At 36.6% G+C, this 12,708-nt stretch overlaps 1 protein-coding gene across 7 annotated transcripts in view; it reads right to left on the reverse strand.

Moving 5' to 3' along the window:
* Positions 1 to 12,708, reverse strand: part of LMBR1 (limb development membrane protein 1) — a 154,197-nt gene that overhangs the window by 91,716 nt on the left and 49,773 nt on the right. The window contains exons 1-2 of one of the 7 annotated variants that reach the window (XM_049642176.1): positions 12,392 to 12,511; positions 2,940 to 3,054 (exon numbers count right to left, since the gene is read on the reverse strand). The exons of 5 other annotated variants lie outside the window; for them this stretch is intronic. The gene's annotated coding sequence lies outside the window, so the exon portion shown is untranslated. Of the gene's footprint in view, positions 1 to 2,939; positions 3,055 to 12,391; positions 12,512 to 12,708 lie in introns of those variants that run through there. One more of the 7 variants, XM_049642177.1, reaches the window with a different exon arrangement.

Below are 12,708 nucleotides of genomic sequence, written 5' to 3' on the forward strand. Positions count from 1 at the left end.
TCAGTTTTTGTCTATGATTATCCAATTGCTCCAACACCATTTGTAGAAAAGATTACCCTTTTTCCACCAAATCGCCTTTGCACCTTCGTTGGAAGTAAGTTGACAATATATGTGTAGATATATTCCTGGATCCTCTATTTCATCAATTCGATCTATTTATCGTTATGGTGATACCACACCATCTTGATTAATATGGCCTTAAAATTCGAGTTGGGTAGTAAGTCTTCCAATTTTGTTATCTTTCAAAGTTGTTTTGGCTATCGTAAGTCCTTTGAATTCCCATCTGAATTTCAGATCAGGTTTTCAATTTCTACCCCCAAAACAGAGGGGGGAGGGCTGCTAGGATTCTGAATGAGATTGCATTGAATCTACAGACCAATATGGGGAGAAGTGACATCTTAACATTGTCTTCTGCTCAATGAACATGATATATCTCTCCATTTACTGTGGTATTCTTTAAGTTTTGTCAGCAGAGTTTTAATAGTGTATAGTATATAGGTCTCACACATCCCTAAATATATCATATTTCTGATGCTACTGTATACAAATGGCACTTGTTTTTTTTAACCAATTTCCAATTATTCATGGTTAGTACATATATAGAAATGCAACTGAGTTTTGTGTATTTATCATGTATCCTGCAACACTGTAAACTCATTGATTCTAATAGCTTTTTAATAATATATTCCATCACAATTTCTATATAGACAACCATCTCATCTGTTAATACAGCTTCACTTTTTCCTTTCCAACATCAATGTCCTTTATTTTCTAAAAATCACCAGAATTCAGAATACTGAACAGAAGTGGTGAGAGGGAACATCCTTGCCTTGTTTCTATTCTCAGGGAAAAGCATTCAGTTTACTACTAAGCATGATGTTATCTGTAGGGTTTTTACAGATGCTCTTCACTAGGATGAAGAAATTAAATTCCCTTTCATGCCTAGTTTGCTGAGATTTTATCAAAAATGGATGCTGAATTTTGCTCTTCTGCATGTGCTGTGGTGACTTTTCTTTTTTAGCGTTGGAATATGGTAAATTACATTGATTTTTCAAGTCATGATGTATTATCCTTTTCATATATCGTCACATTTGATTTACTAAATTTTGTTTAGAATTTATGCATTTGTGTTCATGAGGGATACCGGTCTGTAGTTTTCTTTTCATGTAATGTCTGTCTGGTTTTGGAATCAGGGTAATGCTGGGCACAATGAATTAGTAAGTACTCCCTCAGTTTCAATTTTCTGAAAGAGTGTGTAGAACTGGTATTGCTTCTTCCTCAAATATTTGGTAGAAGTGACAGTTAAGTCTTCTTGGCCTAGAATTTTATTTGTGAGAATGTTTGTAACATTTCTACAATGTCTGAGAGACTTTAGTAATTTCTGCCTTTCAAATTTTTCCATTTCTCTAAGGGGTTGTATTGGCATAAGGTGTTTACAATGTGCACTAATAACCCTTTTAATACCTGTAGAATCCATAGTGATGTCATCTCTCTCATTCTTGATATTGGTAATTGGGGTCTTTTGTTGTTGTTGTTGACCACTCTGGCTGCAGCTTAATCAATTTTATTGATCTTCTCACTTTCTCTATATTTTCTCTGTTTTCCATTTCATTGATTTCTACTCTTATCTTTTTTTTTTTTACTTCCAATCTTCTTAATTTGGGATTCATTTCCTCTTCCCGGTTTCTTAAGGTGGAAATTGTGGGCACTGATTTGAGACCTTTTTTCTTTTCTGCTTCAGGCATTTTAGTACTATAAATTTTCATATGTTTTAAATGCTTGTTAGTTCAAAGTACTTTCGAATTTCCCTTTCGATTTCTTCTTTGACCTACTAGTTATTTAGTTATCAAATAATTGAGGGATTGTCTATGTTTCTGTTCCTGGTTTCCCATTTAATTTCACAGTCATTAGAGAACATATTTTGTATGACTTAAATTCTTCTAAAAGTTCTGAGACTAAATAGGCAAAGAATATGGGCTCTCCTGATAAATGTGCCTAGGGTACTTGAAAATAATGTATATTCTACTACTGTTGGGCAGAGAGTTCTATAAATGCAAAATTAGTTAGGCCAAATTAAGAGTGTTATTCAAATTTTCCATCTTGTTAATTTTTTCCTAATTTGTTCTATCAATTATTAAAAAGAGAGCAGCAATAAATCTGAATAATACTATGATTTTGACTATTAATCCTTTCATTTCTGTAAGCTTTTCCTTGATGCATTTAATAGCTACTTATTAGGTAGATAATGTTTATGTTTTGATAAATGAACTCCCTCATCATGATGAAATGATCTTATTTATGCCTAGCAAAATCGATACCTTTTTCTAATAATAATGTAACCATTCCACCTTTCTTTTTATTACAATTAGGATGGTATACCTTTTTTCTCCTATTGCTCCAAGCCTATTCATGCCTTTATATTAAAATGGGTTTTCTGTAGGCAGCATATACTTGAGTCTTTCCTTTTTACTCATTCTGACAATTTCTGCCTTTTTTTTAGATTTATTTATGTTTATTTATTTTTAAGTAATCTTTACACCCAATGTGGGACTCAAACTCACAACCTTATTTATTTATTTATTTATTTATTTATTTATTTATTTATTTTTAAGTAATCTCACACCCAACGTGGGACTCAAACTCACAACCCTAAAATCAAGAGTCGCATGCCCTTCCAGATGAGCCAACCAGGCACTCCCAGTCTCTGCCCTTTAATTGGAGTGTTTAGACCATTAATGTTTACTGATATGGTCAGGTTTAAGTCTATCAGTTTGCTCTTTGTTTTCCATTTGTCCCATTTATCTTCCCTTTTTCTTCTTTTCCTGCGTGCCTTTGGATTAACTTTTTATGATTCCATTCTTTCTTACAGTTGCTTACTAACTCTATCTCTTTGTTGAGCTATTTTAGGGTTATTTGCAGGTTTATCACATACACCTTACCTCATCACAATCTGCTTTTAAGTGATACACTACTTCATGTACAGAATAACCTTAAAAACAGTGTATTTCCATTTCTTTCCTTCTTCCTTTGTGCTATTGTTGTCATGCATTTTACCTGTGCAGATTATAAAATCACAACACATTACTATTTTTTAAACAGCCAATTATCTTTTTAAAAGACTTATATAATAAAAAGGGGCACTTGAATGGCTCAGTCAGTTGAGCATCCAACTGTAGCTCAGGTCACGATCTCACGGTTCATGAGTGCAAGCCCCACATCAGGCTCACTGATGTCAGCCCGTGAGCACAGAGCCCACTTCAGATTCTCTGCTGCCGTCTCTCTCGGTCCCTCCCCTGTTTACACTCTCTCTCAAAAACTAAATAACACATTTTTTTAAGACATATAATAAAGAAAAACTTTTATATTTTACAACTGCCACTTCTAAAGTGCTCTTCATTCTGCTTTGTAGATTGAGATGTCTATCTCCTACTGATTTGCTTCTGCCTATAGGACTTCCCTTATTTTTTGTAGTATAGGTCTGCTCATGAATTTTTACCTTTTGTGTATCTGACACTGCCTTTACTTTGCCTTTGTTTTGGAAAAATATCTTCACTAGATTGAGAACTAAGTTAGTAGGCTTTTTTCAGTGAAGATGCTCCACTGTCATCTGGCTTGCATTATTTCTTCCAAGAGATAAGCTGATTCTTACCATTGTTCCTCTGTACTTTCTATGTCTTCCTTTCTGAATGCTTTTAAGATTTTCTCTTTATCACAGGTTTTGACCAATTTGAAGCATCTTGGTATAGTTTTCTTCATCTTTCTTGTGCATAGGGCTAGTTGAGCTTCTTAGATCAGGATTTATAGTTTTCATCTAATCTTGAAATCTTTCAGTCATTACTTTTTCAAATATTTCTTCTTAATCCTCCCTTCTTTAAGGACATCAATTATATCGGGGTGCCTGGGTGGTTCAGTCGGTTAAGTGCTGGACTTCGGCTCAGGTCATGATCTCACGGTTCATGGGCTCAAGCCCCGCGTCAGGCTCTGTGCTGAAAGCTCAGAGTCTGGAGCCTGCTTCAGATTCTGTGTTTCCCTCTCTCTCTCTGCCTCTTCTTGGCGCTCTCTCTCTCTCTCTCAAAAATAAATAAACGCTAAAAAAATTTTTTTTTAAAAGAACATCAATTATATCACTGATACCCTGGTCAGTTTTTCAGTCATTTTTTTCCCCTCTGTGTCTTTCTTTTTTGAACAATTTTCTATGGCTATGTCTTCATGTTCACTAAGCTCTTTTGCAATGTTGTCTGTTTTTACTCCATCCAATATATTTTCATGTCACACATTATAGGTTTAATTTCCAGAAGTCTGATTTGATTATTTTTATATATTCCCTGTCTCATATGTTCCAGAAGCTAGAGGAGAGATGGACCATATTGAGACAGGGTTATAAGAAATGCATTACCGTTCTTATCTACCAATTCTGAATCTCTAACAATTGTGTGTGATTTATTTTCTCATCATTATAGGTTGTATTTTTCTGCTTTGTACTCAGCTACAGGCTCAAGGTAGGCAGAGCAACCCCCCAAAGATGTCCACATCTTAATCTCTAAAATCTGTGAATATGTTATAGTCCATGATTTATTAGTTTTCTAGGGCTGCTCTAACAAAGTACCACAAACCGCATAGCCTCTGCCAACAGAAATTTATTTTTTTTTCCAGAAATTTATTATCTCACAGTTCTGGAGGTTACAAGTCCAAAATCAAGGTATCAGTAGGGCTATATCTCTTCTGAAGGCTCTAGGGAAGAACCTTTCCCTATCTCTTCTGGTAGCTGCATTCCTGGGCTTATATGTAGATGCATCAGTCCAATCTCGACCTTCGGCTTCACGTGGCCTTCTTCATGTGTCTGCGCCTCTGTTTTATTTTCTTATAAGGATACTAGTAATTCGATCAGGGCTCACCCTAATCCAGTGTGACCTCATCTTCACTAATTACATCTGCAGACTTTATTTCCAAAGAAGGCCACATTCTGAGATCGTAAGTAGACATGAATGGGGGAAGAGGGGTGCGCACAGGAGAGGGCCACTATTTGATCCGGCATACGTGCCAAAAAGACTGCAGATATATTATTAAGGTTATGGACTTTAATATAGGGAGATAAAGAGAGCATCTCAGATTGGCCAGGTGGGTGCAACCTACCCAACTGGACCATTTAGAAGCAGAGAACTTTCTCGATCTGAAGTCAGAGAGAAACAGCAGAAGGGTCAATCAGGGAGGAACTCAACCCACCTTTGCTGGAGGTGGGTCACATGGAAAACGTAACAGGTGGGCAGCCTCTGGGGCAAAGACCAGCCACCTGGCACGCGACGGAGGGCTTCAGTCTTACAATCACAAAGAACCAAATTCGGCCCATAACCTGAAGGAGCCTGGAAGCAAATTGTTCCCCAGAGCCTCCAAAAAGGAATGCAACCTTGTGAAAACCTTCATTTCCGCTTTCTCCCCCGCCCCCCAAAAAAGAACATGAGTTTAATAAGATCTTACTAAGAGAAACGTTGAAACGGAGAATATGACAGCCCACTGATTCTATCCATCTGTAAAAGATGTCTCTCTCCTTTCTAGTACTCCGCCCAGCAGCCTGCACCCCCAGCCCCGCCGCAGCACCCTGGAGCAGCTGCAGGACTCATCTGTCCTAAATCGCTCTTCTTCATTGCCTATGTTTTCGCGAACACTTGGTCGTTGCAGGTGAGAGGGTACAGACGGTCCCTCTTACTCCATCTTGGCCAAACTATATTTAGCTTTTAAAGTGTTTCTCTACCAACACTTGAATGCTGATTTTTTTTTCATTTTTCTTACTTCACACGTGAGGCTTAGTTTTTGATAAAATACAGGGAAAGTTCTGGGCATAAAACAGCACAGCAGAGCATTCTTTACTGTCTTCATGTATTTGTTAATCTTTAAAAAATTGTTTTTAACCTGTAGTTACCCACTGTTTCCAGTTGATTTCCCAGACACTGACTGATGTCTTTGTGCCTTTTTCAAATTGTTTCAGCACACAACTCAACAACAGAATAAAGCCTAAACCTCAATTCCTTTGCCTTGGTTTTCTCTTACAAGATAAAATTGTTCCCTCCTGTGATATATCCACTCTCTTTACTCTCTTGCCCTAAATTCCTGAAATTTAACTGTTCCTGTATACATTCTACAGTGAGCCTCTAGGATCCTTCACAGAACCATCAAGCTTATTCTTCTTTTTCCTTTTTCTATACCCTTTCCATTATATTCTTTGATACATTTAGAAGGTGTACTCTAATAAAACGATGGTGTCATAAAAACATATTAAACATAATAATGAAATAATTGCAAAGCCTCACTTTGTTAAGCTCTTATTATGCTATTCAATATCTGTTACCCTCAACTTAGATTCAGAAAGAAAAAAAGACCATAACCTACGGAAAAAAAATGTTTTCTATCTTCTCAAAGAATTGCTTTCAATAAAAAGGACATTTCTTTCTGTTTGTAATGGTCTAAATAAAGAACTCTTTATTTTAACAAAACACTTAAGCAGCATAGACACAACATTTTTAAGATTCTAAAATTAAACTTGATTCAAAATAAGCTAAAGTTTAGAGGCGCCTGGATGGCTCAGTTGGTTAAGTATCCAACTTCGGCTCAGGTCATGATCCCGCGGCGCATGAGTTCGAGTCCCACAATCAGGCTCTGTGCTGACAGCTCAGAGCCTGGAGCCTGCTTCAGATTCTGTGTCTCCCTCTCTCTCTGCTCCTCCCCTGCTCACTCTCAAAATAATAAACATTAAAAAAAATTGTTTTAATAAAATAAGCAAAAGTTTACTTTTATTTTAATGCACCAAGAATAACAAAGAAATAATTTTGGAGCAAAAAAGAACTTGGAGATCCCCTTGTTCAACCCACCCAGAAACCAAACTCTTTTTTAAAAGAGGTTAAATAAATGCCACACAAATTCCAGAAGTTACAAATGAGAGGGGATTAGATCCAAGATCTCGTCCTCTTTCTGAATTGCTGTATGGTATCTCACACTTTACATTCTGGATGAAAAAGGCACAATATTTTGAATTTTGTAAAAACAGCAATATTGCTGAAATACTGCTGAAAAGAGCAATCAGTTTAATAAGATTTTACTGAAGATTAAACTGAGCATATGACAGCCTATTAATTCTATCCATCTGTGTAAAACAAAACATAAGTGAGCTTCTGATCAGTTGGTAAGACATTAAAACAGAATTAAAAACTTCTACATGTGTTTATATGTATGCACATGTACATCCAAGCCTTTTTAAAAAATATTTACTTGGAGAGGGAGTAAGAGAGAACGTGAGTGGGGAAGTGGCAGAGAGAGAGGGAGACAGAGAACCCCAAGCAGCCTCCACGCTCTGTGCGGGGCCCAGTGCAAGACTTGATCCCATGACCGTGAGGTCACAACTTGAGCTGAAATCAAGAGTTGGAGGGTTAGCCAAATGAAACACCCAGGCGCCCCCACACCCAAGCTCTTATTTATTTATTTACCCACCCACCTACCTGTTTTTTGAGAGAGAGAAAGAGCGTGCATGCATGTGAGCAGGGGAAGGGGCAGAGGGAGACAGACACAGAGAGAGAGAATCCCAAGCAGGCTCCATGCTCAGCACAGAGCCTGATACGGGGCTCAATCCCAAGACCCTGGGACCATGACCTGAACCAATATCAAGGGGCTGACGCTCAGGTGACTGAGCCACCCAGAGGCCCCATTCAAGCCTTCTTAAAACACCAAATACAGAAAGGTTTTAACAAATCCAACTTCAATAAAACACTGAATGCAGTATATGTACTTTGCGTACTATAATATCCTCTGACATAACAAGGCATTCGTACTATTCATGATTTAAAAGACTTTTGGGGCGCCTGGCTCCCAACTTGAGCTCAGGTCACGATCTCATGGTTCGTGGGTTCGAGCCCTGTGTCGGGCTCTGTGCTGACAGCTCAGAGCCCAGAGCCTGTTTCAGATTCCATGTCTCCCTCTCTCTCTGCCCCTCCCCTGCACGTGCTCGCTCTCTCTCTCTCTCGCTCTCTCTCTCTCAAAAATGGATAAACATTAAAAAAAATTTTTTTTAAAGACCTTCCCAGTCCCGATGGCAGATGTCTGAGTGAGTGGCACTTTATGTCTAAGTTTGCATCTATCAGCTATATATGACCTGGAAAAAGAACTTCTGCTCTGTTTCCTCGTGTATAAAATAGGCTACAACTTAACTCACAGGGCTCTCCTAAAGAAGACAAATAACATACCAAATACTAAACAAATGTCAGTGCCTCCCCCCACTTGCCCTGTCTCAACATAAAACACAAATGCTCCAAAAAATTGAAAAATTCTAATGCACGCCAGCAATTTGACCAGATAAAGACAAGAATGTAATGTGAGTTGCAGCTAAAATTAGCTCTCACCCCTTTCCCAAAGAATTATTCTCATTAATTATACCCCAAAAAGCTTACAAAACAAAAACCTATATACACATGACATTAAAAATACATAAAAACAAATGACAAAAAAGTAGATACAGAAAATAAACTGTAAAGAAATACACCAAATTATTAACAATGCAAATGTAGTAAAATCAGGGATGATTTTTCTTCCTGCTTTCCTACATATTCTAAATTTTCCATAAGGAGCACATAAAGATCCTTAAAAAGAATGAAACATATTTAAACCTCTTTGTGAAACTCAAAATTCTCCAAATCCCTGTTAGGTAACCTTCCAACAAAATGCATAAAGGCAGAGGTGACCAAACTGCACTGAGATGCGGATACGATCTGGGCTCTCAGCCCTGCCTTCCACTCTCTATTCACTAGCCTCAGTGACTACACAGGTCAAATCCCAGCCTCAGCCAAGTCACAAATTACCACTTGGAGCTCAAAGCTTTCTCTCAAATAGTTGTACCCATGAATATAAACCCTTGAATGCTTAGAATCCACTATACCTTTCCAACGGCGCGAACATTTTTACTTAATTTTTGTAGTGTGAAACAATCAACTATCATTCATAGCACAGAATGAGACTTTCTTATTGTTGTTGAGTTATAAACATACATACTTCCAGAATTCATCATTCTGATCATATATGTCCCTTTCATGCAGGGACAACACAAGCTCAAATGTTTCTCTGAAAATCAAAAGTGAAGAAATAAAACTCTGCCTTGGGCAAAAACACAAATCAGAAAAAGTATCTACTCTAACCCACACACTTAAAATGAAGACAGTTGGGGCACCTGGGTGGCCCAGTCAGTTAAGCGTCTGATTTTGGCTCAGGTCATGATCTCACAGTTCTTCGGATTCTGTTCTCCCTCTCTCTCTGCCCCTCCCCTGCTCACGCTTTCTCTCTCTCTCTCTCTCTCTCTCTCTCAAAAATAAATAGACATTAAAAAATTTTAGTGAAGATAGTAAGAGAAAGCTAAACAAAGAAATCGCTATCAACAGGTATCAACAAGCAGTGGTGTCTACAGAGCGAGTGCAGACAATGCTGAGTACGATCACAAAGATTCTGAATCCCAACTCTTCAGTGTGACATGAACTTAGAGGCTTACTTTCACGTACCGAACTTGATATATATGTGACGTGTGTGTGTATGTATGTGTATGTGTGTGTTATTTACATTATATAATATGTACGTTATGCATTATATATGCATATACATATAATACATATATGTGCATATATCTAAACTTTTCCCCCCAACTGCTCTTTTCCCAGGAGCCTCAACATTACCACTAATGGTTTTGACAACCACAATTGTAGAAAGGGATATAAAGTGATACAGAACCACCACAGCTGTTTATTTTTGCAAGAAATACTCACTTAACACAAAGAATTTGAAAGGTGATGGTCTTATCTTAACAGGATAATCATCTACATAGGTAACCATCTTTTATTTATTAAAAGTCTAAATAATTAAATGCAAAAAATTAAGTTTATTAACCAGAGTAAATAAATGTGAAAGCTTCAGACTTAGCTTATTCTAATTTAATTATCAAATCTATAACATAAAATTTAAAGTTAGTATGAGAAGAACATCTAATATGTAGAAAAACAATATATCTAATATACATTCCTAAGTAGTAATTATATTCTTGGCAACTTTGTAAGACGTAGTTTCCAGCATCTTACAAACATATATCAGACATATATACGTTAATATCCCTTTAGAGTTATTCTATTAACTTTGATAAAACTTTCCTAATTTTAAGTTAGGGCTCATATATATCATATAATTTATTACATGTTATTACATATCCATTTATAAAATAAAAATAAATATTAGTCAAAATTCTCTGCTTCAAAAAGCTAAAATGACATGCTTCGATATAATAGAATAGTACAACCCTAAAAATTCAAAAACCTTGTGGTTTGTCTAAATCAGTATTAGTGACAGTGTTTTTGAAAGATGTCCTGTGCCTATTCCCCAAAGAAGTATCTGAACTTAAACAAAGGTTATTTAATGATCCTAGAATAGTCTTTTGGGGTTTGGGGGTTGGGGGTTTGTTTGGTTTGTTTTGTTTGGAATACTTAGTTTAAAACCGAGCCAAACCAAAGGGAACTGCCAGATTGCCACAGGATGCGTTAACTTCTAGCTCCATCTGCTGGGGTCACAAAATATCCCCAAATCCGACATAATACTATGAAGCAAATGATCTATCACTTTTCAGCACACACACCAAAAACTTCATGAATTTAAAACAGAAAATCAATCAGAGTTCAGCCATATTAAATGACAAATCTAAGTTAAAATCAACCTTTCAGTAGAACTGAGGACCTAATCCAGCTGTCAAGTTATAGAACAAAAAATCCTACCAAGAAAGCAGAAGCCTTAGGGAAAGACTACAAGGTTGCTTTTGAATAGGAAGTATTGTGTAAAGTTCAGAATTAGAACAGCTTCTATTAGAAGAACAAAAAATAAATAAAAACAATTTTAGCAACGAGTTATGAAACTTTTAACCTTAATGTAAGTTTTTTCTTGTAACAAAAAAGCAATACATCTCCATTACAGAAATACTACACAACACAAGCACCAAAACAATGTTTATATCCTCTAATCAATCCTACCACCCAGAGGAAGGCATTTTTCCAACATCTTTCTCTATCAACAAATATTCTTCTACATCATCATCTATAAATAGCAAAAAAAAAAAAAAAAAAAAAAAAAGAACTCCACTGTTCAGATCCACCAAAATTTAATTAAGCAAATCTCTTACTTTGAACACTTAGATTTTTTTCTTTAATGTTTGCTTTTATTTATTTTTTTGAGAAAGCAAGCCCACACGCTCATGCAAGCGGGGGAGGGAGAGAAAGAATCCCAAGCACGTTCTGTGCTTATGGGTCGCAGATCTACGTGGGGCTCAATCTCACGAACAGTGAGATCATGATCTGAGCCGAAATTGAGCGAGACGCTTAACCGACTGAGCCACCAAGGCACCCCTGCTTTTTAATATTATAAACAATACCTCCATTAATATCCAGTAACAAAACTGATGCATATTATGATAAAAGACTATCAAGACCAATTAACTAGAAGCTATTAGTAACATTTAACTAATAATGGTATATTAAACTTTATTAAGGACGAGTTAATATCTATACATAAGTAGATGTAATATTTATCTTCTTTTAAAGTTTGGCTGCTTATAATCTAAAAGTCTGATTTTTTTAAATCTTCTATGGAACTTGAAAATAGATAAAATAAAGATGGATTCTGTATTGTTCCTTCATGATGTCCACAATAGCATATTGTCTATTCCTGTTGAAAAAATCAAAATAAAACACATGTACCTTGCAAAGACTAGTCACTTTCATCGTGGTTATCTTTTAACAGACTGAACGTCAACTCGGCAATCACGTTATAAACACGTGTCTCTTTCTGGTGAGTATGGTGAGTATGGGCAGCTTAGCAAAAACTGGCCCCACTCAGTGGGGGGGATACCTCAAAATCCAAGAATTATTTCCTGATTTTATGTAAGGCTACAACTTAATTCCATCCTTCACGTACCTTCCAAAGATTGACTCCTGTTTGGTTTTTAATTTTAAACTCACATTACATAAAATTACCATTTTAAAGTGAATAATTCAATGCATGTAGTGTGTTCACAACATTGCGCTACCACTACCCGCCCTCATTCCAGAACATGTCCACCACCCCAAAAGGAAAACCCATTAAGCATTTGTATCAGTTTTTCAATCTATGGAACTGAAGGGTTTCACATTTTTCTGCTAAGTTTTTCACAAGACACAAAGTGAATACAAGTAGATACTTTCTTCTGCCCATTTTTTAACGTTTTCCAATTTTAACAATAAAAATGACAATTTTATCTCCCAGGGTGCCTTTGTACATGCCCCCTTTGTACCATCCTACAGTAACTATAGTTGCCAGCATGTCATTACCGCACTAAGTGGACAGGACACACCTCACAGAATCCGGGTGACACGTGACACCTGACAAAGACCATGGGCCAAAACCGTCGATGACCAGAGGATTACCATCCTGCCTTTTTCCAGCTCCAGTATCATCTTTGCAGATCATATTTTTCAAGGTATTTTAATCATTCTCATTGTAGACAGAGATACGTCTTGCTACATGATAGGGATTTAGAACTAAGGTTAGTATTTTATTTATTTTATGTTACTAAATCCGGGCGAAGAGAAGTTAATGGCATTTCAAGATAATACAGTTAACGTGGAACATCTCAAATGTATGTGTCCACAATCCAGACAGTGTATTTAA

This window comes from Panthera uncia, chromosome A2 (genome assembly GCF_023721935.1).
Source record: "Panthera uncia isolate 11264 chromosome A2, Puncia_PCG_1.0, whole genome shotgun sequence".
In the NCBI taxonomy this organism is placed as follows: Eukaryota; Metazoa; Chordata; class Mammalia; order Carnivora; family Felidae; genus Panthera; species Panthera uncia.